Source organism: Ostrinia nubilalis, chromosome 29 (genome assembly GCF_963855985.1).
Source record: "Ostrinia nubilalis chromosome 29, ilOstNubi1.1, whole genome shotgun sequence".
Lineage (NCBI taxonomy): Eukaryota > Metazoa > Arthropoda > Insecta > Lepidoptera > Crambidae > Ostrinia > Ostrinia nubilalis.
Window position 1 is genome coordinate 3,980,340 of NC_087116.1, and position 27,406 is coordinate 4,007,745.

The 27,406-nt window shown below is 38.0% G+C and overlaps 1 protein-coding gene across 1 annotated transcript in view; it reads right to left on the reverse strand.

Moving 5' to 3' along the window:
- The window catches only part of LOC135085705 (synaptotagmin-7), a 47,952-nt gene extending 21,721 nt beyond the window's left edge, over positions 1–26,231 (reverse strand). Inside the window, exon 1 of the mRNA XM_063980519.1 lies at positions 26,081–26,231. The gene's annotated coding sequence lies outside the window, so the exon portion shown is untranslated. The remainder of the gene's footprint in view (positions 1–26,080) is intronic.
- Between the last annotated feature and the right edge of the window lie 1,175 nt (positions 26,232–27,406).

Below are 27,406 nucleotides of genomic sequence, written 5' to 3' on the forward strand. Positions count from 1 at the left end.
GGAGGGAGCAGCTGTCCTTTCCTGCAGCAGCTGGTCCGCCCATGGGAACGGCGAATAGATAGGTAGGTACGTAGGTTTAACTCAGAAAAACTAAATAACAGGTAGGTATTGCGTGTACATCGAAATGATCTGCATAGAAATGTCTTGTAGCCTAGGCAGAGTGTATCTGCCTCAGCTATACCTTATTGTTAGAAGTAAATAAATTAATACTTATACATTTTTATATTTTACTTGGAAGAAGATATGACTGTAACAACACTTATGAACACTTTATTTGAATAAATCGCCAAATATACCACCGCGGAGACCCCAATCGCGTCTCTGCGTTCCATTGAATCGTATGAGCGTATGGATTTTTTGCGTTTTTTTTTCACAATTTCTATTTTTAAAATTACCTATCGATAGCTTACTTTATTCTGATGAATATATGTCATTACAAGTTTTTCTCTCAAACTGATAGTTTGGCTAGAAAAAAATATTTTCTATCCACGCAGTACGCCGACAGCGTTCGGATCGGATACAGTGACGTCAACGGTCCCGCGCCGGGCGGTCAGTGAACTTTTTTAGTAATTTGGCCATAACTTCGTTAATTTTTGTCGTAGAACAAAAATTTTTGGACTGTGTATTAAGGATTTCTTAGCCCTATAAATCTGCATTCACAGCTAAAAATCGAAATGATCCTCGTTATCCATTTCGGATGTACAATATGTTAATATAAAATTTCAACTGCCTAAACACAACGAAGGTAACATTAAGAAGAAGTTAAGATTGTTGTTTTGGGAACAGACTTTGTTAAGATGGTGGTAGCTAGCCAGGTGGACTTAGAAAAACCTTACAACCATCCAAACCGAACGTGGGATTCGAACGAATCGAACGTGGGAATTTCGCGATATCTACGGGAATACAAGACTTATCCCACACTTTTCCACCAGTGCAACTCCTGAATAGCTTGGATCTTCAGAGTGTGTCACGGAAGTCTAGGGCTACGGCCGGATACTCGCGACACCCCCACTCGGGCGATTATGGAACGCCGCGGAGGTTTTAGTGGGTATACCCCGTCCTTTTCAGGTCGCCGGGACACAACACCATGCCCCCTGGCAGTGGTGACGGTGCGCAAAGCATTTCCTCCGCGACAAAAAAAAAGGTCAACTGGAAGAGTAGAAGTGGTAAACTCTACCGAAACCAAACAACATGGCTTTTAAAAATTTAATTAGAATTCAGTCGCTCTCTCTTAACTTGCACCAAACCCTACAAGCGTAGTAGACACAGCCTTCCATTATTCATCTCATGGGCAGCTTGCTACAGGCTGTAACGGGCTACGTTTGGGCTGTGAGTTATGATGAGATAGATTCAGATTGCTTGGTGTACGGACGATAATGTATTACAATAGTTGGTAAATGTTTGTCTTGATTTTAAGGCAAATAGATTAAGATACTATAGTTCTAGCGCTTAACCATGTTTGACGTCTCAAAAACACTCTCCCATGCCGCTCCCATACCACAGGCGCTGACTGAGTAAAGCACGCTAAACATAGACTAAGAAACATACAAGAACGGAGGTTTCATAAGAAGCCCAAGTCACCCAAAAGGTGATGGAGTGTTCTATGATCGGAGTTTCCCTGCGTGATTGAATCAGAAATGAGGAGATCCGTAAAAAGCCTAAGTAACTGACAAAGTAAGCTAAATCGGCAAGTGGCAATCACTTCTTCTTCTTGTCATGTCACAACAAACCTACACAGCGTCAGCCCAAAACTCCGCCACAAGAGTTGAGCACGCAGGACACGACATCATGTGCTTCGTCGACTGGGAAACAAAACCACACTTGCACTCCAATCACTTTTACAAATACACTCGTAGAAGTGATGACCGCTGGGGCTGAATGCTAATGACCACGGATTGGAAAACGTAGATTAGCCTAGGGCTCCCACTAGCTGGACCGACGATCTAGTGAAGGTCGTGGGAAGCGCCTGGATGCGGTCAGCGCAGCACCAGTGTTGTGGAAATCTTGGGGGAGGCCTTTGTCCAGCAGTGGACGTATTTAGATGTAATGAAAGAACGATTTACCTACTCTTAAATGACTAATCGAACATTCCATTTATTTCTATTAAATACGTATTACAAGGAGTAAGTATTATGCAAAGTAGGCACTTCTTATCGTAAATTCTCTCTCAACATCATCTTTCATACAAACATTACTAAAAATTCAATAGCCATTTAAATATGTATGTGGCCTCCAGGAATATGTGAATATGTGATGTATTAAATTGCAGATGTAAATATGGATAGAGCGATTTTCTCCCACATTTCGGGGGAAAATGGAATTCCTTGATTTTTACAGACAACTGCTCGAAATATTTTATCTTAAACTTATTAAGTACTAACTAGGCAGGCACATAGTACGCAGAACTGACGGCGACGACGTTCTAGATGACCATGTTTATAAAATAGAATCATTATAGTAGTCAGTATTTGTGACAGCTGATGGGGCAGCAAGGTTCTGGAGTGGAGGCCACGTACCGGAAAGCGCAGCGTAGGACATCCACCCACAAGGTGGACCGACGACCTCATAAAGGTAGCGGGAAGGCGCTGGATGCAGGCCGCCACCAATAGACCATTGTGGAAATCATTAGGGGAGGCCTATCTTCAGCAGTGGACGTCCTGTGGCTGAATTAAGGATGATGATTTAATTTAAGTATTACACCTACAAACGGAACTATTCCCACCTCTCGTTCCCACCGCTGCAGCTCCTGTGTAGCCAGGATCTACAGCTTGACCGCCAAAAACCTAACCAGTGAAGGTCAAGTTCACAATGTATGTGGGCTAGGTCCTATATACCAGTGTATATCAGTATTACTAAACCAACAATCATCATCTGGTCATTTAGACTCCACTGCAGGAGCACGACCCTCTAATTTACCAGAGGCAAATGGAGGATTTGGCCTACACTCCCCACGCTGGCCAGACGGGTTGGGGAGGCCTGACGTTCGCACATTTGGACCTTATTGACACGTGTGTTAAAGTCATAACACACTTATCAACCTAATCAATCAACCTGATCAACATCGTACCTATCGCCTTTCGCCGTGAGGCGAGGCGTTTACTTACGTTACGGTGCGGAAAGTGTGCGTTGCAGTACGAACTTACAGAGATTCATACAAAGAATACTGACCGCCTCGAGTTGATACGGTTACGATTCGTTTGCGGGTTGATAAGTGAGCTTCATGCTTCAGGTGCTTTTACACCGGTTCGCACTAAGCGTTTCGATGACTCTTTTATAATGTGAACAGGGACTAGAATTCGCTGCCTGCTGCTGTCTTTCCCGAAGACTATAATCCGGGCCTTTTCAAGGCGAGATTGAATAGGCACTTATAGGACAGATATGTACCATCCTAGACTGCATCCCACTTAACACCAGGTGCGATTGAGGTCAAATACCTGCCTTGTTATGCATAAAAAAGTCTCATTTCTACATTACAATCCTGCATTCGTGGTAACATAGGTGGTACGAAGTTCGCCGGGTTTCCTATTATAATATAAACCAAGAAACCTTTGATAACAGAACTATCCTTCCAAATACACGGTAAGACATTTATCTGCACAGTTGTGCTTGTGGGTAGGCCTACATTTAATATAGGTGGGGTAGAAGGAAGCCGTATACCTCCTACTACCCGCATATAAAATTTATGTTATCCAATATTACACGGGGAATTTGTGTTCACAGTACTGTCATGGAGCGACGAGAACAGACAACACATTTTGGGATTTGTAGCCGTTTTATAAATATATTGAATCATCATCATCGTCGTCATCATTTCACCCACATCCACTGCTGAACATAGGCCTCCCCCAATGACTTCCACATCGCACGGTTGGTAGCGGACTGCATCCAGCGCCTACCTGCTACTTTTATCAGGTCGTCGGTCCACCTTGTGGGTTGATGTCCCACGCTGCGTTTATAAGAAGGATTTAAGTGTTTCATTAAGAAGTATTTTAAAAGAAGTGGCTGATCCATTTGTTCTGTACTATCCATCTACGCAACTAGACGTTATTTTCTTATTTGCACTTACATTTATCGCCATACATCGTAGTACATTATTATGATGAAAGATAGGTAATATTATCTTTTTCTTAAAAGCCTGAGACCATAATGTGATATATCCTTTTGCTAGTCTTTCACATAAAGCGAAATTATTCAGTGTATTACAATAGTCGAAAGGCTGACAAAAGTGACTGAGTTTCTTCCGCCACTTCACAGGACCAGACCATAGAGACTGCACAAGATTGGTAATTCATTTATGGGGAAATGTATTAAACTTTTCAATAAATTACTACAAACTGTTGTAGAATTGCCCATTCATAAAAAAGCACATAATATCAAAAGCACCTTAATGAAAAAGGGCTACTATAAAGTTGATGATTATATAAAAGATAAAAATGTTTGGAATAGTTAAAACTACCTAGTTCGCATCATTACTTATGACTATAATATTTTGTATATTTTAAAGACTGTAGTGTAAACCCTTGAAAAGGAGGCTGACAAATTTATAGTGACTTAGTTTCTTGCGCTGCTTCTTCTCAGCACTGGCCCATTTATTGTCCCGAAGCAGTGGTAGGGTTAATATTGGGACGTGTAAAAGTGGACCGGGTACCCGGCGCCGGTTAGCCGGCAACCGGGACGTGTGAAAAGGGCCTAACGTTATCGCCTCGCCTCGCGTTTGACAGCGCGCGAAAGGCGGTAAAGAAAGAAAGACGGTGTTGATCCCTTTCCGAGTTGATAAGTCTGATATGAAATTAATCCATTCTGAGGTGGTAGGTATATGTATACCTCAATACCTGTGATCTCAATGACGTAGGTTACAAAAGTTTTGTGCTCTCGTGAAAGGTCGTGTTTTGTGACAAAACTACTTTTATCCTACCACTGCTTCGGGACAATAAATGGGACAGTGCTGAGAAGAAGCAGCGCAAGAAACTCAATCGCCATTATCAGCCTCTTCGTCTCTAGCTTGAAATGGCTGATCTACCCTCACTGTGGTTAAACCATTCATACATTCAACAGGCATGATGACATCTGCTCTCTGAATGATTGGGTGTATGAATATTGATACGGTACAGTTAAGCCTTGATCACACGTATCGAGTAAACGGGCGAGACAGTAAAATGTTGACTCGGTCGAGACAGTTGGGTGAGCGAGTCACATGCTCGAGCGATCGACCGAGCACTCGGTGTAATGTTCATACACACCGAGTACTCGGCCGAGAGCACTGTCTCGCCCGTTTGCTCGGTACGTGTGATCAAGGCTTTAGCGTCAAATAGTTCGTGACACCCAAAGTTAGAAAAGTTTGCAAAAAGACGTTACAAATTGGAATAAGGTTTTCATGAACAGTATAGTTCGGGCCTTTTCAAAGTGTGAGTGAATAGGCACTTACAGGGCAGATATGTACCTAGACTGTCTCACTTAACACCAGGTGCGGTTGCGGTCAAATACTGTCATGGATAATAAAACAAAGGTTGTGTTGTCAACTTTTTGGCCACTTTGGGTGTCACGAATTTATCTGACGCTGACAGTACACTTTTTAAAAGATTTCATCAGAAATGTATGGTCGACAGACTTTGAGTTTTTTGTAAAATTGATACTACATTTTGATATTATCGCCAGTATTCACAAACAATGCTTGCTTAAGTGAAGCAGCAAATCGAACGCACAGTGCTAAATAGAGCTCTGTGACTGGTTCGTGTGTGACCCTGTACGTCCACGCGCACTTTGAGACCTCATAGTAATGTTTGTGAATACGGGGGTATGTATTGACGCCTTAAGATTTGGTGTCATTTGACTTGATGACGTTATGGGACAGGAAGTCTACACAGATAGCCATTGAGGGAAGTATCTGATCAGATAGCGATTACATAGGGATTATGGTCATTAAGAACACATTATGCTCAAAGTTTGGTAGGATGTCTTAAATCGATTCCAAATTGTCAAATGATAACCATTGAATATATTCACTTTGTATGGATTTCAATCTGTCAGAGGAAATTAAAAACTATTGAGGCCGTTTTTTGCAGGAACTGTTTTTGAAGGATGCCGTTTAAGGACGTCGCACATTTATCAACCCGGAAAGGAATCGTAACCGTATCAACTCGAGGCAGTCAGTATACTTTGTGATTGACAGCTCGCGAAAGGCGATACGGTGTTGATCCCTTTCCGAGTTGATAAGTCTGCTATGAGCTTTATAGTAGTATACGTGTCATATTATTAACGATCACACTTAACATCCCGTATGCTGTGTACCGGGTTACTAAACCTTTGTTTGTCACCTGTCATCCGTTGCAATGGAGGGAAGTCGAACCTTAATTTCGAACTCCACCTATGTTCTTCTGATTAATTTCGTTGCGGGTCCAATGACAGTTGAACTTTCCCCGGAACAAACTTGACCTTCACTGGTTGGGTTATTGGCGGTCAAGCTGTAGATCCTGGCTACACAGGAGTTGCAGCGGTGGGAACGAGAGGTGGGAATAGTCCCGTGTGCTGTGTAGGTACAGCAAAAAGCCCATCCGTTCGAATTTGTAATTCAACAAACACACGTGTGTGTTCACACCACCGTTCAGTTTTGTAGGATCCTGCATTACTGGATTGCCGTGGGAACGAGCCTTTACATAACTATGAAACTATCAAACATTAGTAGGCCAGTCGGGTCAGCCATGATTTATTCATGAACCCTGCAGAGATATCCCGCTGGAAGTACGAAACAGATTCATTTTGCGTTCTTATTCGGACCCTTTTAAGTAGTGATGTGAATGTGAGGTGGGTACATATCGATGAATAAAGTTTTGGGCTGGTTTTAGTGTCACGCGGACCGTCCGAACTTCTAGGGAGCGTTTTAGAGTAATGCGGTCCGGAGGAACCGCTCCGCTCCCTAGCAGTTCATATAGATAGGCTGTGCGAAGCGATCCGCACTGACAATCCGCGTGACACTAAAACCAGCCTTGACAGTCGATAAAGTTTGACAAGAAAGTGTACAAGAAAGGCTACAATGCGGGAGGAATGGCGATTATTTACATAATCTTATAAGACTTAATAAAATCTGTCAAAAGTATCGATAGATGGTTTTCGGCAGCACTACGCTTACCTTTCTTAGTAAGCATGTCCAATGAATTTGATATAATTTTACCTAACTCAGGTTTTTTGCTCCGTTCTTTTTCTCTGAATTTATGTCTATTCAGTCGGACTATTTATGAATTTCCCTTGAAAATTGTACTTGTTTGGTACTTTTTATGTAGAACTAGCTGCCCCGGCGAAGTTCGTACCGCTTATGTTCATCAGAAATAGTTAATGTAGGATTCTACTGGTGATGATTTTTCCAAATATGTCCTGCAGTTTCGGAGCCTTCAATTCCAATCAAACAAAAAAATATTGTCTTTTTTAAATATTAGTGTACCTGTTTTCATTAACAGATCACAAACCTACATAAAACCTTTGTTTGTCTTAAAAATATACAAATAAATATGAGAGCTAATGAAGATTTAGAAACATAATATCAAGCGGTATGCTGAAAGTATCAAAATCCATTAATTTGTTTTGACGTTAGCGGGTCACACAGTCAAACAAGTTAAAAATTTAAGTTAATTTCCGAAGTTTAATTAGATCTTGACTTTGGGCTTCTACGTTATTATTTCATAATCAGAAGTCCATCTAACGTAAGCCGTAAGAGGACTCACAGACGAGCGATAGTATATTATAGTTCGTTTTATCTAAGAAGAGGCGCCCCACCAATTTTTGGTCGAGGGAAGCGCGAGGTGCGGGGAGTTTGATCCGAACAATCCAAGCATCATTATTGTAGTGTGCGTGTACTCATGGATGATTTAGCGTGTACCGATAACACTTAAACATTAACGGAAGAATGATGGGCGCGTCTTCGTGGATGAAACGATCTATATCGGTAACTGTCGTCGACTTAAGTCGGAAGAAACACAACGCAATCGCCGACGACAGATATTCAAATAAGACGACCGTCGCCGATGCCTCGTGAATACCGCCGACGGTCGCCGACAGTCGCCGAAGCATCACGACTCTCGAAGACGGGCACTAACGTAAGGTCAAAGTGTTAACATTTTATGACGGCGAAAGACGTGAGTCTCGCTCTACTACTATCGCAAGCAGTCGCCGACATACGACCGTATTCACAAACGATGCTTGCTCAAGCGAAGCCGCAAATCGATTCAGAGCTCTGTGATTGGTTCGTGTATCACCCTGTGCGTTTACCCGCACTGTGAGACCTCATAGTAACGTTTGTGAATACGGGCGATAATGTCGCTCGTCTGTAAGCTCTCTAAGACTCTTGAGAGGGTTACTTGCTGATGTTGTTGTCATTTCGAAAGGGCTATTGTTATGAACTTCGTGAAGGTAAGTACATGGAAAAGGGCGTTTCAGGAACCTAATGGGAGTAGAAACGCGCGAAAAGTTTTTGAATACAGTTATGTTAGTAGTATTCAGAAGTGTAACCATAAAAAAACTTTTGTAGTCTACCTAGATGACTTTTTTACGTGTTGCTCTTTTTTTACTTCATACTTACTATAGGTCTTAGCATTTAACTCAGTCAGTGCCTGAGGTATGGGAGCGGCACGGGAGGGGTGACGTGAAAAATCTGAAGTCTCGCTGACGTTTGACGTCTCAAAAACACCCTCCCAGGCCGTTCTCATACCTTAGACACTGAGTTAAGCGCTATAACTATACGTTCTTATACATTTCGTTTGTACTTTATTCAGTTCATTAGGACAGAAGAAATTTTGGTTTGAAGTAGATAAAAAATACATCATTACTTTTGGTGACACTAAAACTTTTAGCTTAGTTTCGTTTCTAGAAAATTTCACGAGTGTAAGCCGTTTTATCGCTTGGTTTAATTTCGGAAAAGAATTTCTAAGAAATATTAAAGTTCTGCTCTACTTTCTCTAATCATAAATTCAGCTACGTATCTGATACTTCATCGATCCATAGAAAAACTTAGAAAATTCTTGACATTTAACTTTATAAGCCAGTCACGTACAAGGGCTCACAAATGAATAATTCAACCGAAACGTTTCCAAAGAGAAAGGTAGCGTTTTGTTTCGTTAACGGTAATTAGTGAAATTAAAACTTTATTTCCACGTGTACTAATTGTGGGACTTTTGGTAGCGCCTGTCAACAATTATACGTTCGAACGTTTCAAGGATAGAATGTTGCCACAACAAAAACGGACGGCGACTAGTAATTATTTTGGAGTTCTACGTTGAGGCCAGTTTCATGGTTCGTGATATAGTTTTAGATAATTTAGGGCTTAATTCTTAATCGTCGGATAACTTTTAATTGAAGCTTATATTTGGCACATTGGCAGTTTCAGTATGGGAAATATTATGTCAAAATGTCAAGTTTATTCTTCGATTAATATCTGACGATTTAAAAATCGGCCAAGTAGATCAATCGTACATATTATCGTTCAGACCATTGCAACTACTAACAAAAGTTTGTGTTGAAATGAAAGTTAATTTCCAAAGCAACAACAAAATGCTTTATAAATACATGTTTTCTTCGGCGAATGCGATTCACCAATAAAATAAATCAAACGTTCATAGTTGCGAAGTCTAACAGTAAACATATACTAGGTCAGATCTCAGCCTTCCAGCAAATCTAGGTCTAGATTGTGATCTAGACGTCAACACAGACCAGATTGCGAAGTTAGTTGTGAAACTAGATTCATAATGGAGTCGACTTGGAACGAGATTGTGCAGACCCATAATCAAACCTGAAATCAGGTTTGAGCTCAGCTCTTTCAATTAAGTATAGATCGTTCATCCACGAAGACGCGCCCCACAATTCTTCGGATAATGTTTGAGTGTTATCGGTACACGCTAAATCATCCATGAGTGCACACGCACACTACAATAATGCCGCTCGGATTGCTCGGATCAAACTCCCCGCACCCCGCGCTTCCCTCAACCAAACATTGGTGGGGCGCGTCTTCGTGGATGAAACGATCTATACTTAATTGAAATGACACTGACCGCCTCGAGTTGATACGGTTACGATCCCTTTCCGGGTTAGTAAGTGTGCTATATCTTTAAACCCTTTTGCAACCGATCCTACAGTAACTGGTATAGGATTGTTTACAAAATTAATGACCAAATTCTGACCAATCCTCTTACATTAATTACTTATGAGCGGATTATAAGTATCAACATTTTAGGTACACCCAAAAAGGCTTTAGTTTTGATTGAAATCGCTATTATCTTTTAAGCCAGGATTTTTAATGAGAATTTTCTAATTTATTTAGTGTATTAGGTTGTAGATGACCATGTTAATCTATATTTATTGAAGCGAAAGGTCACTGATTGACTGACTGACTGACTCACTCACTCATCACGAAATCTCAGAAACTACAAGTGCTAGGAGTCTCAAATTTTGCATGAGTGTTCCTTTTAGAACGTAGGTGCTCAGTAAGGCGGGATTTTGCAAATTTCATCTCCTAAAGGGGTAAAACGGGATCCACGCGTATGAAGTCGCGGGCGGTTGCTAGTAAATAAATATAATGAAGCCTGAAGACCAAAAGTTGACAAAAACATTGAATACGGTAAAATTGGAGACGACCAAAATAAGAAGTATATAACTTACTATTCCTAAAGTTAGTAATATGAATATAGAGCAGTATAACTTTAGCACTAAACCTTCAGATGATGTGATAAAACCTAAACTTAGTATGTTTACGTGAAAACCTACCCATATAAAGATTTATGGGTTTGTTGTTGAGAGGACCACGAATGGGGATGTTAGTAGAAAGTTTCATGTAACAATTTCTAAGAACTATTACTTTTGGGTTATTAAATTTTATTATGTTTTCAACAACTTGTTTTTAAAATGTTTGGATTATTATAACTACCTAACCGCCTCCGTGGTCTAGTGGTAAGACCACCTGCTTCAGACGCAGAGGTCCCGGGTTCGATTGCCAGTGGCAGATTTTTGTGTTCGGTTTGGTTGGTGGTAGGGCTTGTTCTAAGTCCGCCTGGCTAGCTACCACCATCTTACTTAAGTATGTCGCCATAACAACAATGTTAACAGCATTATTGTGTTCCGGCAGTTAGAGGTAAGATAGCCAGTTCCTCTGTGGTTGAGGATTCGGGGTCAAGCTCGCTTCCACCTTCGGCCTGATCGTCACTTACCATCAGGTGAGATACAGGCCAAGAGCTTCCTCGTTGAGGATAAAAAAAAACCTAGCTCACAATGATAAACGTTAGAAAGTGTCTGAGTAAGAGTTTCTTACTGCTTTTCCTAAACTGGCCCATATAAGGACGTAGTACCAACACTTATCAATCCGAAAAGGGATCGTAACCTATCAACTCGAGGCGGTCAGTATTCTTTGTATGAAACGCCATAATGTAAAGCACACATCCGCACCGTAACGTAAACGCCTCGCCTCGCGGTTGACAGTGCGCGAATGGCGATGACAGCTCGCGAAAGGCGATACGGTGTTGATCCCTTTCCGAGTTGATAAATCTGCTGTGGTAGGCTTACGGGACTATTCCCACCTCTCGTTCCCACCACTGCAACTCCTGTGTAGCCAGGATCTACAGCTTGACCGCCACAAAAACCCAACCAATGAAAGTCAAGTTTGTCCCGGGGGAAAGTTAAACTGTCATTGGACCCGCAACGAAATTAATCAGAAGAACATAGGAGGAGTTCGAAATTAAGGTTCGACTTCCCTCTATTGCAAAGCGGACGACAGGTGACAAACAAAGGTTTAAAAAACCTTTAAGAAAAGATTAGATGTGTGGTAGGCTTAATAAAACATACTTTTAGGCACACTATATTCTCTGTTTTGCGCTAAACAATTTCTTTCTTTCTTTATGGCTTTTTTAAAACAGTGACCAGCAGACCACTGAAGTATTTCACCATGGAAAGCATGTTTTTTTTCACCTAGTGCAGAAACTAACCATATTTTGTCCTACATGTACAGTAGGCGCGCGAGTTCATGTCCATCGGGGCCTTACTTACTTACTTATTTACTTATACTTACTTATAAGTTGCAAAAAATATGGAATAAGTAGATAAGGTTGACCTACTTAATTGGTAATAATTATCGATATCGACATTAGCATAATTAGTTAGGTAACAGCACTACCGCATTCCTCAGGATGGACATGAACTCGCGCGCCTACTGTAGGTTATTATTGGGTTGGATCGTTCATCCTTTCCTCAGGTCCTATCCCACCTGTACTTCTAATTTCCATAGTTTATTATTCTTTTACCTCATTCATTAACTTAACCACACATTAGGTGATTGCAATCAATCCAGGCTCAGTTACCTAGTTAACGAACAGTTTGCCTGGAGTGTTCTCCAAACAGGCGCCGCGCTTTCAAAACATTAGCTTAACTCTGGAAACTCTGGAATTCTGGATTGGAATATGTAGATGGATTTTACTGCACCGAATCAGGGCTTGTTCCTTGAAAAAAGCAGTGGTAGGGTTAGGGTTAATACTGGGACGTGTAAAAGTGCTTTTTAAAAGCCTATTTGTAAAAATAAATGAGTTTTTAGTTTTTTATGGAAAATGTACCGGTTTTTTTATACGAATAAAAGAGTTCTTTTCTAGTCTTATTCCTAAATTAAGTCATCAATCATATGATTTCGATTCCAAATGACCAGAAAGGTATTAAAACTTTGTTAATTTATCAGAATGTCAAGATATAATGTGACTTGAAGCAGTAGGTTTATTTCCTACTTTTTAATCATTCGATATTCTGAACGTTCGATATTTTGATCATTCGATGAAATGTGTTCAATTTTTGATTTTTGATCATTTTTCGATATGGCGGAGGTAACCCCTTTAAAACGGCTCGTTGAGTGATTGGATTTTGATGCATTTCTTTTAAATAGGTAGAGTTATTCAAGAGGAAGGTTTTTAAGTATATTTTGTACCCGTGCGAAGCAAAGGCGGGTCGCTAGTTAAATTATAAACTATTGAAATATCGGCCCGTAGTGCCCTTCTGAACCTTCCTTTTGTGTGGTATGGGTTTGGATGAAATGAAAAGTGAGTTCAAGCGGAAAGAGATTTAAGGCTGACTGATGATCTGCGTTTTAATCGCCAACACTGCTGATTTCTGTCCTATTTTTTGTGTGATTATTTGTCCGTATATCAAAATTGTTTGTTTCCCTAATATAAATAAAAAAATAAACAGTTATGGGGCTATTACCGGTTTGACGAACAACCCTTTTTTTTTTTATAAAATGATATTCAAGTTTATTAAGTGATTTTATGAATTTACCATGGAATTTTGTTTTTATATATAGAAAGTGTATTTCTATCTGTTTCCTAATATTTTTTTAAATAGGTACTTAAGTTTGTATCTATGAAAATTAAATTTCTCATTTCGTGGAACCCTAAGGCCTAATTCACACGAGAGCTTTTTTAACGTCCGTTAAAAAAGCGTTCAAATAGAACATATGCATACCCAAGTACGTGTTCACACGTCGGCGCTTTTAAAACGCGACGCTTTTTTATCGAGCAGTGTTGCATTTTCAACGCAGAGCGTTGGGAATAGGCCGTATGAAACTTTATATTATTATTCACACGAGCGTTAAAAAAGCGCCGGCGCTGCGGTCAGTACGCCCCGCGCTCTCTTAGTGGTCGGACGTGTTTGTTCTGTTTTGTTTTTTGGGCGTGCTTGTCGAGAACGTCGATACGATGTCGTGGGTGGGATCCTGAAGTCCTTATTTTAGAAGTTGAATCTCGGCCACTTCTATACGCAAAATCCATAGCTGGGCATTAACTCGTTAATCCGTTAATCGTTAATAAACTAAGTTAACATTTCTATTAACGGATTAACTTTTAACTTAACTTTAAAAAATGTTAACGGACTCGTTAAGTTCCGTTAAATTATCCTTAGTCCGTTAATCCAGTACCTACTATTTACCAAAAAGATACAGCAGGCACGCTGAAAAACGCGTTCTGATAAATACGTTCAGGCTTCCAGAACCCAAAACAACAGTTTTTGTAACCAGAGGTGGAATTGTGTAAAGCAATCGTAATCATTTGACAGTTCATAACGTACGATAAAGTCAGTTAAACAAAGAGTTTGACAGAATAATCGTAGATTCGAGATATTCTCGGAGTCGGTGCCAGCCTGCTCAGTGCCAAGCTCAAGAAATGTTCTAAATTTACCGGCACCGACTCCAAAAATATCAATCATGGTATACATTTGTCTTAAATATCTCTGTTCGTTCAGAGGATGTACCCAGAATGTCCTTTGTTTCTTTCTTCGTCTTCTAGCAACACAAATCGCTATTGCTAGTAATTTAGCAGAAACCATTCCCACGTCTTACTAAAGCGAGGGACGAGACGAAAGTGATTTAAAAGCGTTCGTATGAATGATCACATTGAGGACGTTATAAAAGCGCCGACGCCGGGTTATAACGCAACGCTGTTTAAACTCTCGTGCGAATGAGGCCTAAGCGGTCGCATGAGACCACAGTAACCGATGATTTCTAGTGTGTCTCGATCCGCTGGTACTTGAAAGGCTAAAACATTATCTTAAAGTAAACATCAAACAATACCGTTTAAAATTCTCGCATTGGCTTGAAACACAATAAATATTTAAATAAATACTGTGCATGTAGAAATGAAGTAAAAGCGTTACCATTGAACAAAACAGACATGCAAACATTTAGCATGGCTTTTTCAATAAAAATAGATTTAACACAAAATTCGAGCTGTCCTTTTTTACTATACTTCACATTGAAACCTACCATTTCAGTCCAAATGTAGCTAATAGTGTGAAAATACTAGAAAACTTGCAATTTTGTGACTTGTAAGAACTTTCTCAGCCTGTCTTAAGTCCGGTCGCCGGGCAGATAGAATTTCGTCCAATGACCCCAAGCTATCGCTCGCATATAATATTATATTGCTGTCACGCTCGCACAAGTTTCGATAGCAATATAATTACGCGCGATAAGGATGGGTAGCTTGAGGTCATTGTACGAAATTTTATCTGCTCGGCGACCGGACTTTAGCAGTCTATATTTCAGGTACAGAAGTCTATTTTCGTAATTTATTAATAAATAGAACTAGAGGGCAATTTGTTCTAGTATTATCACACTGCATGAAGAAAACATTTAACACCTAGAATCTGCAAAACATCTGTAGGAATACATAGGTTAACGTTACTACAATTTGTGACGTCATCTCCTAAAGATTATTATATTAGGAATTTCATTTATAGCGTCAATAATCAATCGATGACGTCACAAACCATAGCAACCATTGGAACAACGAGGTTTGTCAAAATACTGTCCTACCCCCATTCGTTTGGTAGGTATTCTTCAATCATACGACACCAAGAAAATAGCTAAAGGCAACATGTAAAGAAAATATGGAAAATGTAGAATATTGTGCGTATTTTTTAATTAAATATTAATGTGGATTGTTTCATTATTTTAATAAGAAATAATTTATTAAAGTAGGTATAGTATTCATTAAATATTGAGCGGATTTTTGATTCTCTATGCTAACGATTTTTCTGCCTCAAAGTTTAACTGGCAGATAATGCCTTGGCATCAAGTTTACACAATCTAATGAAACTAACCTAAAATTCAAGCTTAGATTTAGACACAGGCTTGAATATTCATTGCTGCAGATTTATTTACATACTTGAACGTCGTTATCATATTAAGGGCCTAGTATCAATGGATCGGTTTTGATATACGGTAATTGCTGTTATATCATAGTTTGCCTCCAACTTCTCCCTCTATTAATATAGGAGCCTATCGAACTTGAAGCGTTTAGCATAGAGTCAAAGCAGACGATGCGTTGCGACGCGGTGCGACGCCGAAGCGGTGTCGCTACGTCATCTTACATAGCGTCGTGAGCTTTACGCTACATAATTTCAGTCTTTGGGTCATTGCATTAACTTCTCTAATTTACTAGAGACAAACGGGGGATTTATCTTACACAGCTCATAGTGCTCATAGCTTTATATAATAGTAATATCACATTTGTATCCTCATACTAGTTTTTGGTTGAGTTTGTAGTTTATAACACTGGAAATATTAGTAAAAAACAATATAATAATCACATTATAATATTCAATCAAAAATAAACACACAATATTCTACAAAATTCTAGTTACAGTCATTAGCACATCAAGATCTATAAAATAAAAATTCCCTCAATTCACTTTTAACCTTAAACCAAACATTTAAAGTCCAAAGTCCATTGAAATAATTTTATAGCTTGACCTGCTTTCGACTGCTGTATGTGTCGCCCCAAATTAACAACGTTTACCATCCAACATCGAGATACTAAACATAAATAATTACTTACTTTACCAATTTATGGAATTGCCCCAAAGATTATAAAAATTCTCCCTAAGCCCCAACCTTTAAATCACCTGATCTTTGTGAGAGAAAATCATAGAAGCTGTCTTAAATAATATTCAGACTCCAATCTATATACAGTGTGAGTCACGTTAAAGTGTACATATGAAAATAGATGAAACTAGACCTATTTTTATCGACAAAAAAGAGGTCAAAAAATTTTTGAGATTTTTTTAAAAATTTTTATAGAATTTTTTTTCTTCCAATTACTTATTATAAAGAAAACGTAATAACTTTTAAACTAAGCGGTATATCCTGATAAAATAAAAACAGTAATAATGCTAAATAACAGGCGATACTAAAAAAATACATACAATACACAAAAAATGCCAACAAGTAATAAAAAATGATACTTTTTGAAAAAAATCTGCTTAAAAATTCGTGTTTTTTTGGTTATTTGATAAATTTCTCCAAAAAATGCCCCTATAACAGGTGGTTTTTATTGTTGTGTATTATTCTCTATCGTATTACCTTTGTAAAACCAAAAATTGCATGTCTCTATCCCTATCACAACATTTGCTATGATAGTTTGAACAAAGGCCTACCACAACATTATTCTCCTCTACAGGTAGGGACAATTTTAATTTTAACTAAAATGCTTATTTTACTTCGAAATCTTTTGTTTTTACTTGAAATCTAACTTGTCTTTATCAAAATTACAAATCTAGAGCCATTTTCAGTTTCGTTGTTAACGAAGCGTTGAATGGAGCGCCCGGAGAGGCTTAGTTCAAACGATCATAGCAAATGTTGTGATAGGGATAGAGACATGAAATTTTTGGTTTTACAAAGGTAATACGATAGAGAATAATACACAACAATAAAAACCACCTGTTATAGGGGCATTTTTTGGAGAAATTTATCAAATAACCAAAAAAAACACGAATTTTTAAGCAGATTTTTTTCAAAAAGTATCATTTTTTATTATTTGTTGGCATTTTTTGTGTATTGTATGTATTTTTTTAGTATCGCCTGTTATTTAGCATTATTACTGTTTTTATTTTATCAGGATATACTGCTTAGTTAAAAAGTTATTACGTTTTCTTTACAATAAGTAATTGGAAGAAAAAAAATTCTATAAAAAATAAAAAAAAATCTAAAAAAATTTTTGACCACTTTTTTGTCGATAAATATAGGTCTAGTTTCATCTATTTTCATATGTACACTTTAACGTGACTCACACTGTATACAGTGTGTCCGGGCATGTAGTGATCAAACTTTAAGGGCGTAATCTATGGACAATTTTATCGATGAAAATACTTCAAATTTGGGGCTTGACCCATTTCTCGAAAAATTACATCGATTTAAGTTTTTAATTTTTAGTTTACACCTCTTCTTTAAAAAACAAGTGAAAGCGTGGGTAGCTTAACATTAATAGGCAAATATTTTATATCATGCGATAGCCAATAAAATTATCTATTAGTAGAAGAAGAAAGCAGACACAAGTTTCATACATTTTATGGGAGTAAGAATGGATTTAATTAGAAAAATACATTACTTTTTTCACTTCTTTTTCAGTTATTTTCCAACACAAGAAAAACCAGGTCGTTAAGGTATGTTTTATTTGCATTGTATTTTTAGTATTTGAGCTATTCTACAAAACGAATGTAAATTTGTTAGTCTACGTCTATTAGTTTCGACGTAATTGTTGAACAAAGATACCCCTTCCTAGCTGTTTCCATAGTAATCGGAATAGGTTGTGTGATTCTTTCAGGCAGTGCATTTTCGCATGTCGCGTGCACTATGGAAACCGCTGGGAAGGGGTATCTTTGTTCAACAATTACGTCGAAACTAATAGACGTAGACTAATAAATTTACATTCGTTTTATAGAATATCTCAAATACTAATAATACAATGCAAATAAAACATACCTTAACGACCTGGTTTTTCTTGTGTTGGAAAATAACTGAAAAAGAAGTGAAAAAAGTAATGTATTTTTCTAATTAAATCCATTCTTACTCCCATAAAATGTATGAAACTTGTGTCTGCTTTCTTCTTCTACTAATAGATAATTTTATTGGCTATCGCATGATATAAAATATTTGCCTATTAATGTTAAGCTACCCACGCTTTCACTTGTTTTTTAAAGAAGAGGTGTAAACTAAAAATTAAAAACTTAAATCGATGTAATTTTTTGAGAAATGGGTCAGGCCCCAAATTTGAAGTATTTTCATCGATAAAATTGTCCATAGATTACGCCCTTAAAGTTTGATCACTACATGCCCGGACACACTGTATATACAGTGTGAGTCACGTTAAAGTGTACATATGAAAATATGTGAAACTAGACCTATTTTTATCGACAAAAAAGAGGTCAAAAATTTTTTGAGATTTTTTTTTAATTTTTTATAGAATTTTTTTTCTTCCAATTACTTCTCGTAAAGAAAACGTAATAACTTTTAAACTAAGAGGTATACCCTGATAAAATAAAAACAGTAATAATGCTAAATAACAGGCAATACTAAAAAAATACATAAAGTACACAAAAAATGCCAACAAATAATAAAAAATGATACTTTTTGAAAAAAAACTGCTTAAAAATTCGTGATATTTTTGTTATTTGATAAATTTCTCCAAAAAATGCCCCTATAACAGGTGGTTTTTATTGTTTTGTATTGTTTTCTATCGTATTACCTTTGTAAAACCAAAAATTGCATGTCTCTATCCCTATCACAACATTTGCTATGATAGTTTGAACAAAGGCCTACCACAACACTATTCTCCTCTACAGGTAGGGACAGTTTTAATTTTTACTAAAATGCTTATTTTACTTCGAAATCTTTTGTTTTTACTTGAAATCTAACTTGTCTTTATCAAAATTACAAATCTAGAGCCATTTTCAGTTTCGTTGTTAACGAAGCGTTGAATGGCGCGCCCGGAGAGGCTTAGTTCAAACGATCATAGCAAATGTTGTGATAGGGATAGAGACATGCGATTTTTGGTTTTACAAAGGTAATACGATAGAGAATAATTCAAAGTAATAAAAACCACCTTTTATAGGGGCATTTTTTGGAGAAATTTATCAAATAACCAAAAAAACACGAATTTTTAAGCAGATTTTTTTCAAAAAGTATCATTTTTTATTATTTGTTGGCATTTTCTGAGTATTTTATGTATTTTTTTAGTATCGTCTGTTATTTAGCATTATTACTGTTTTTATTTTATCAGGATATACCTCTTAGTTTAAAAGTTATTACGTTTTCTTTACAATAAGTACTTGAAAGAAAAAAAATTCTATAAAAAAATTTAAAAAAATCTCAAAAAATTTTTGACCACTTTTTTGTCGATAAAAATAGGTCTAGTTTCATACATTTTCATATGTACACTTTAACGTGACTCACACTGTATAAAAGAAAGTCGTGTTAGTTACTCCACTTATAACTCAAGAACGGCTGAACCGATTTAGCTGAAAATTGTCAGGGAGGTAGTTTAGAGCCAGGAGAAGGACATAGGATACTTTTTATTGCCATTAAGGCGGAACAAAGTTCGCCGGGTCAGCTAGTTTTAAATAAAATACACTTACTGAAGAGATAAGAAAGTGATTTTTTTAATAGACTACCTAAAGTATTTACGCTATAAATGCTAGTCAAGTGTATCCAACTTAGGGATTTATGCCCGTTTTCACCATTAATCCCTAATTTTAAGTGACCCCTACGAAAACAAAATTCGTGTTATTTGTTACCATAGGGGTCACTTAAAAATTAGGGATTGATGGTGAAAACGGACATTAGAGACACTAAACTAAAGATGATAAAGAAAATATTAAAATGGAGGCAGATCTCCTCATTATTAGATCCAAGTAAGTAAAGGCCAACTGAGAGAGAATGCCTTTGATGAAGTTCGCCTTTTGTAAAGCATTTGTTCGTGCCTGTAATAAGTTTTTTAGTAAATAAATTAGTTAAAAAGCCTTACCACGACTGAAAGGCAAAAAAAACTAAAATCACCAGCCATGGTAATTTATTTAAAATTGACGTTTAAGGAAATTCTGAATTTTTTTTTTTTTTTTATTTTATTTAACAACTTAAAGAAAGTTACATTGAGACAATTACATTTAGATAGCTTTAAAAACCACTAGGGTTTGATGTAAAGCTAACGAGTTTGCAGTGGGTACATTCACAATTTCACATACAATTACATAAATACAGCATAAAAACATTTTAATATTGTTACAATAGCTTTAGGAAATAGTCCTTCAGCTTATATTTAATATTTTTGACAGTGATTTCTTTCACAAATTCGGGTGGCATGCTATTTATAATCCGGGGCAGTAGGTATTCGACTGTGCGTGCGCCGTACGCGTTGTTGGCGCGCGGCTGCCACAGCCGGTTTTTAGATATCGCTCGAGTGCATACAGGGTGGTCGACCCGAGTTTTAAAAGACTCATTAAAAAAGTGCTCTTTTAATAAGGTGCATTGTATTTGTGTATGGATCGGTAATATCTTACAGTATTTAAAGAGGCCAGAGACGTTGTCTTGGAATTTAATTTTAATTTTGTTGGGCACTATGGTTTTAAGTATTTTAAGTTGTAAGTTAAAAATCTGGTCAAGATATGATTTGTAACTTCGCCCGTAACTACTAAGTCCGTATTGAATATATGACTCGGCAAGCGCGTTGTACAGCATTAACTTAACCTTGAATGGAATGCGATTATTCAGAATGGTGATGTTTGCTAAAAATTGCCTAAGCTTAGTACAGACACGTTCAATGTGGGTACTCCAGTGGAATTTATGGTTGATAACTAGACCAAGATATGTTTGGTTATCGACCTTGTCTATTTGTGGGCAGCTGCAAATAGTTGTGTTTGTGCTCATAGTATGTAGGCAATTATGATTATGAGCCACCAATTCTATGGTCGGTGTACTATGTCTTATGTAAGGAGATTTGATTATAAGAAGCTTTGTTTTATTTGCATTAAGGACAAGTCCAGCGTCATGACACCATCGAATTAAAGCATCAAGGTCCATTTGCAAGAGTTTACCGGCTATTTGTGGGTCTTTATTAGCTATTACTAGGCAAGTGTCGTCAGCAAACTGGTAGCACGTGCTGTTTATAATACAGCCGCTCATGTCGTTGACGTAAGACAAGAAATGCAGGGGCCCTAGCACAGAACCCTGGGCCGTGCCCTCCGTCACCGGCAAGGGCGTACTGTAGTTGTTATCCAGCTTCACAGAAAAGGATCGGTTCCTTAAGTATGCTTGACACCATTTTAGCAATGGGCCACGAACTCCGCACCTGTCCAATTTGTCCACTAGCTGGTCGTGCTTGAGCGTGTCAAAAGCACGTGAGAAGTCAATAAATAAGGCCAGTACTTGTCTTTGCTCATTTAGGTGACTATTTACTTCGTCAGTAAACTTTGATAAGAGGCTATGAGTACCTTTACCTGACTGGAAACCAAATTGGCACGAGCTAATTACTTCATGTTTCCTATAGAAATCGTGTATCTGTTCACACATGTATTTTTCTATTATTTTGTCGATTGACGAAAGCAAGGTGATAGGCCGATAATTAGTGTAATCATCACGCTTACCTTTTTTATATACTGGCCTTACACAACCTTCCTTCAGTTTGTCGGGATAAGCGCCAGTCTTGACGCTGTTATTAATTAAGTTAGTTATAGTCTGCGAGATGGGTTCTCCTATTACCTTAATATCTGAGATCGTGACGTTATCGCGTCCTGGTGCCTTATTGGAGTTTAAGTCTTTTATAATTTTATGGACATTTATAGGCGTCGCTTTTTTGAAAAGAATACTTGAATTTAATGATTGAGATGTAGTGTTTTTAACTAATTTAATTTTACAGTTTGGGATAATGCTTTTTATTACTGCATAATCAAAGCTATTCGCAAAATTTTCTGCAATAGTCTTAGAATTAAGTCCCTGAGCATTAAAAGCTTTGTGTATAGCATTATCAATCGATAAATTAACTCTTCCCAACATTTGGTTAACAATACCATATACTTTTTTAATATTTGTATAGTTATTATTTATTTCCTTGATATAATAGTTATTTCTTTTATATTCGAGAACCTTGTGTACTTTATTTCGGACTTTGTTATATTCTAGTTTAAGCGTATAATTATCCTGCTGGTTTTTTAAAATACGGTATAGATTATCTCTCTTTTTACATAATCTAGTGACATTTTCGTCAATCCAAGGTACATGAAATCGTTTAGCAAAATTAATGGTTGGCTTATATTTTTGAGTTTTGGTTGCAGTTATTGTAGCTGATTGAAAAGAGTCGTGTATAAAATTTAATATCTCATCCGGGCAATTCATATCATTTGACTTAGACCAATCTACTTTTTTAAGTTCATCGTAAAAAATCCGGTAGTCAATCAAACATTTAGTCCCACCCTGTATTCGCCTCGGCGTTATAGGAGCGTCGTCGACGCACGCAAAGATGATGCCTCTGTGATCGGCCAGTACTGTGTCGAGCACCGCCGAGGACGGATGAAGCGTGGGGAAGCGAGCAAAAATGTGATCTATGCACGATTTAGTGATTAAGTTTTTATGCGGTTCAATTCTAGTGTACTCTGAAGTCCCACACATCAATCCGTGCTCGCTAAGTGCTTCCATATATGCATCCTTGTATGAAGTTGCCCTTTTTAAATCGATATTAGTGTCGCCGATCAATAGAAAATTGTGTTTCAAATCGTATTTAGAGATGTGGTTGTTTAACTCGTTAACAAACAGGTTTTTGTTAGTGGATGGTGGTCTATAGACAGCACACACAACGACAGTTAATCTTGCATCAAGTTTTAGTATGCCCGTGATATTTTCGAACGTTTTAGTTTCATGTTGCATTTGTATAGTGAATTTAAGATAGTTTCGAACGTAAATTATGATACCACCTCCCTTTTTATTTTTACGTAGTTGTGAGTGCATAGTATAGCCCGTTAGGTTATATAAATTAATGATATCGTTAGAAATACCGACTTCCGTAATTACAATTATATCTAAGTTATAGGTACAGTCATGAATAATTTGCTGTAGTTTAGTAAAATTTTTAATTAATGATCTAATATTAAAGTGTAGGCATGAAATATTGATAAAGCTGTTGGAAGTTACTAGTTGCTGGAAAAACATGTTAGGGGAGACACAATTATTGATTTCATTAATTTGCGTATCCATATTTTATTAATTATTTATAGTATATAATAAAAGTAGGTAGTAAGTAAGTAGTTTTACAGCGTTACAGTTTTAGATGGTTTAGATTGTCTATTGTCTAAGGATGAGCTATGTTTTACAATTTGATTTATATCATTCATAGTACGTATGTAATAAATTTTGCTGTTATTTGTCTTTCGAGCGCATACCCTCCCATTTTTACACCAAACAAATTGACATGATTTATTGAGTAGTTGGGTTTTAGCATTAAATAATAAGGATTTTTGGTACTTGGTTAGGGCTTCTCTGATGAAAACTCGTCTATCAGCTGTCTCTTTGGGAGCGTTGGGCATCAGCATTCCCACGGTGATACATTTATCCTTCCCCGCGTCTATCCATTTTTGTTGTACGGTCTTCGACTTCATTTCGACCATAATTGATCCTGGTTTGTCTTTTGCTCCTGGCATTCGTTGCGCTGACTGCACATCGTTCTGTTCCATATTCAATGCAGAGGCGATTGTTTCAGTTAGGGCGATGACCTCGCTGGGGCTTATATCTGGTAAGCCCGCAACTTCCAGTGAACTAGAGAGGGATTTTTGTTCAAGTTCTCTATGTCCCTGTTCTAAAACAGATACCCGCAACTCCAAGTTTTTGTTTTGGTTTATCAAGTCGTAATTTTTATTTTCAAGCTCTTTGATTCTGGTGTCCTGCTTTTTTATGCTTTGCTCCATGGTTGTAAGTTGCTCACTTAGATACTCCAATGAGGTCTCAAGACCGCTGATCTCCTCTCGAAAAGTTTTCTTCACCTCACGGCTAATATCTTCTACCAGTTTGTCTGCATCGATGAGTTGGTGGCGCGAGGGACCGTCGTCGCTATCCTCCTCCTCAGCGTCCTCATCAGGGGTGATGAATGATGATCTACGAGATAAGTTTTTAAGGCATTCCTCGCAGCTCCACTCTATGCCTGGCGAATTCTTAAGGGTGTTCAGCTGCTTGTTGGATAGCTTGGAGCACGCTGGATCCGCATGCACTATTACATCGCACCTGCTACATTCCAGTCCCGGCGTTTTTTTGGTAATGCTTTTTTTACACCGTAAGCACTTTTTTAGAACCATTTCGAAAGTGGGTAGTTTTAGAAATGTATGCGTAGACTGTGCGCGTCTTAACTCGTCAGGTTTAGAAAGCGAATTCGGTTGTAGCTCTGGACTTTTTCCTGTCCATCATTCAGCTTCTATGTTTTCCTCTCACAACCTATTGATCGCCTCGTAGGGACTTATCTGTTTAATTATGAATAAAATACTTCCATCATACCTCCCTTTACTAAACTAGGTTACGATATTAAAAATGGACGCCCAATCATTAATATCGACCGGATTTTACGTGGTTTTCTATCGGCTATGATAATTTTAATAATAAATGAGAAATGGCCCCAGTTTAAAGGTCGATCCTGTTAACTGACTCTTGTGAATAAAGAACTAAAATCAATGTAGATAAGAGTCTTATTCCTATGAAAAAGTTCTAGAATATTCTAATAGAAGATAAATTTCTCTAAAATATTATCATACCTTTTTGTCCTGTTTGGTTCAACGCTTAATCAGAGTTAAATTAATGTTTTTAGAAATATTCATTTAAATTGGCTAAAACTAAACTAATCTAAGATGTCTACGTTTTTGAAAATGACTACTTTTAGCTATATAATTAAACTTTTTTAGTTTTTAATCCTTTTACTTGCTCGAACGATGTCAGTTATTAATTGTTTAGTTCATAGCTAAACCAACATTGGAATCAGCCACAATATAAAACTATTCAAAAGCTTTTGTTGTATTGCTTCCGTTAAAGTTCATGACAATAATCAAAATATCCCCACTTAAAGATTAAACTCTAAATCCAAATAACATTTTTATAGCCCTCACAATGTTTGCCAGAACTAATCTCTCAAAGTTTCTCAACCAGCTGGCTGGGAATATTGCGAATTTGCCCCCAGATGATTACGTCACTAATATCCTCGCTGCGGTGGCTCCATGGGGCTATTTGCGCGAAAATGTGCGTTTTATTTCCCCAAGATTATTTATTGAACAAAAAAACTTGGTGCTTGAATTTAACTGAGAAAATTTTGTAATAAACAACTGGATGGGCTTCTTTTAGTCTAGAATTTATGATTAAGTGCGTAATTATTTTGTTTTCAGTATAATGTAATTTCTGTTTTAGTACTAATTTCTTTTCAGTTTCTACGTAGGTAGTAGCTAATTTCATCCCCAATTTGTTTTTCACTGTATTAATTTTTGTATACCTAAAATCTACCTGTTTGGTACCTCTTATCTCCTATTCCATCCCATTCACGTCTTCTAATTTTAAACTCAGCCTAAATAAACCTTACTTTATACAAAAACCTATGCACAAGACTCTAAAACTCAACCCCAATTTTCAACCCCCCTATAAATTCACATCCCAACTATATCAACCACCCACAACCCCTAAAACCCCCAACATCCCAAATTGTATTTCCATCCCCGTTATATCAAACATCCACAGTCCCTAAAACCCCCAACATCCCAAATTTTCATCCCATTTCACCCCACTTACGGAAGGATGCGGCGGGTGGTCTTGTCCCTTGACATTCTGGAGCTGCTTGTTCTGCGCTGTCGGTGTCCTATCGCCAGCCGCGGTGGATGCACTCGCGACTGCGCCGGCGCTGCTCCCTGCTGGCGATTTCGCTTGGGGCGAGCTGGTCGAGGTTGTTCTGGGGAAAAAGCGGAAATTTTATAGCAATTATTTAGCGTAGCTTAGCCTAGCGGTTGGGGAAAAGGGAATTTCGTTTCAACCAAATGCTTTTCACTGCTGAACAAAGGCCTCCCCCCAATGTTTTTCACAACGATAGGCCCTGCACTGCCCGCATACCAGCCCTGCGTTGCCCCCACATCCGTTGCTTCCCTCGACCTTTACCTCGAGATTACAGGTCCACCAAGTGTGTGTCCACCAATTACACTTCGTCTCGGGACTATTTTGACATTTTTGACCTCTTGTTCCCACCCTTGCAACTCCTGCGTAGCCAGGACAGCTTGATTGCCAATAAAAACCCAAGCAGTGATTGATGGTCACGTTTGCAACAGCCTGTAGTCACCACTCGAGAAGTTTTCTGCTCCAATGGCCATCCCTTCTATTCTATGAGATATGTGCCTCGCACTGCCACATAAGTTAGGTAATTCTGCAGGCAGGCCACAACCACTCTTTCCGTGGAAGTCATAAAAGGAAACTAAGGGATTGACGCGATCAGCAGGCCTCCCCAACCCGTCTGGCCAGCGTGGGGAGTGTAGGCCAAATCCTCCATTTGCCTCTAGTAAATTAGAAAGGACATGTGCACAGGAATTATAAAATTGACATGTGACATCAAGTGACATCATAGCTGCCTATTGCTAACAAAATAAAGGAAATACCGTTTTGATAATAGAAAGTTGATGTCATCTGACCCTCTACCTAAGAAAAAGGATCACTCGATTCTCCTTATACCCTCAACTTATTTCCGATCTGTTTACCCGACCGCAAAGAACATAGTGTTTCGCACGTATTTTCCTTACAAACTCCCTTTTCACGTTTCAACATAATGCCTATCTGTTTATTCATAAATATTTTCTTTATTCGGGTCGGCTGTATCGATGTCATGACTTATTCCTCAAAATATCAAAGTGTCAGACCCAAAGACAGCGGTTCTAAAACTGCTGAAATATAGTCAAATGATAGTGATACGTCCGTAAACGAACTATAGTTGCTGATATAGCCCAACGGATTAGCAAGCTGAAGTAGCAATGGGCAGGGCACATAGTACGCTGAACTGACGGCCGACGGGGCAGCACGCACCGGAAAGCGCAGCGTAGGACGTCCACCCACAAGGTGGACCGACGACCTCATAAA